The sequence below is a fragment of the Puma concolor genome, chromosome D3 (assembly GCF_028749965.1).
Source record: "Puma concolor isolate L17-30 chromosome D3, mPumCon1.1.hap2, whole genome shotgun sequence".
In the NCBI taxonomy this organism is placed as follows: Eukaryota; Metazoa; Chordata; class Mammalia; order Carnivora; family Felidae; genus Puma; species Puma concolor.
Window position 1 is genome coordinate 78,198,069 of NC_141678.1, and position 1,414 is coordinate 78,199,482.

Below are 1,414 nucleotides of genomic sequence, written 5' to 3' on the forward strand. Positions count from 1 at the left end.
ATCCAGGGCAGAGCCACCTGCCACGGGCGTCTACCTTATTGCCATCCAATCTGGTTACCAGGTATGCAGGTCTTGGATTTTGAGGTTGGGGAGGCGTTAGGTAATTACCTGGAGAAGCTGATGCTTTCTAGAAGTACTAGAAGGCAGCTAGAGGCACTCCCCATGTTTTGGGGGGTACTTCCCTGATCACCAAGCCAGTGGTTCTCAACAGTGGCAATACTGCCTCCTAGGGGTTGTTTAGGAAATGATGTGTGTGTGTGTGTGTGTGTGTGTGTGTGTGTGTGTGTGTGTTCGCGCAGGAATTTATAAGTGGGGTTGCTGTCACAACGAATGAAGAGTCAAGAGCCTCACTCTGTTCTACATATAAACACAATTTATCTTTTACAACTTGATACTTCTATGTAAATGAAGGGAAGATTACACTTACGCTCGGTTGGAATCTGACAGAGAATTATTCACCAGTACAATGCCGCTCGTGGGATCTGAGTCACCAACACTCAATTCCGCTTGGCGGTTGTCCTATTTGGGTGAATGCGTGACCAGGCACAAGCATCAGACTACTCCCTTGGGTCTTCTAGCTGCTGAAATACGTATGAATTTATTATAACCACTTCTCTTTTATTTATCCTTTATCTATTGTGAGGACATTAGAGTGGGCCAGATAAACTCTGGGTAGACACTTGTGCATGTCCTTTCAGGAGGCTGTAGGGGAGAATTGCACAATATTTGTCATCAAAGGGGAGGGCATTGGGTCTGATAGGGTCGGATAGTGCTGCTCAAACTGAACCTGCAACCCTCAGCAATTCTATTACGCCACAATGCTCTGGAGATCGATCGTGCTCTGGAATATTACTGCTCTGGGCTGTGCCCCCGACACCCAGCAGTGACTGTTCCCGTGGCTGCTGTGACACAGACGCCCTGACTCAGTCCTCCACACATCGTGTTTGGTCCAGCGCTAACCTGGCTTCTTGGAGCAGAGCAGACCAGGCGATAGGTATCGAATCCTAGAAAGTTAGGGGCTGGGCAGGAACTTCTGAGGACAGATGTAGGAAAGGCGGCCGGATAGAAGGGGCTGCCTTTCTTTAGCTTGTTTCAGTCTCTTGTCCAACCTGGAACATCCCCTTCCCTTCACCCAAGCAGATGAAACAGCGGAGAGCCAACGCGTTCGTTCTCCTTGACTCCAAACGCTTAAAAAAAACAAAAACCGAACACTTCATTAAAGCCAGGCAACTAACAAAGCCTTCCTTACAGACAAGAGTATGAATCTGATGAGGAGTTGGACCCTGAAGAAGGTTCTCCGTAGCACGCCTTCAGGAAACAACAGACACCCGGCTTAGCTGCGGTTAGCATGAAAACCAGTTTGCAACGCCTGGGGCCTCCCGGCAGCTCGGCTGGGTGTTTAAGGTGAAACCTC

At 48.9% G+C, this 1,414-nt stretch overlaps 1 long non-coding RNA gene across 1 annotated transcript; it reads right to left on the bottom strand.

The window, feature by feature from the left end:
- Nucleotides 1-351: 351 nt before the first annotated feature.
- LOC147575652 (uncharacterized) lies at nt 352-1,095 on the bottom strand. Its single transcript, XR_015242758.1, has 2 exons — nt 961-1,095; nt 352-581 (listed from the first exon to the last, which is right to left on the bottom strand). It is a non-coding gene; the product is annotated as an uncharacterized LOC147575652 (long non-coding RNA).
- Between the last annotated feature and the right edge of the window lie 319 nt (nt 1,096-1,414).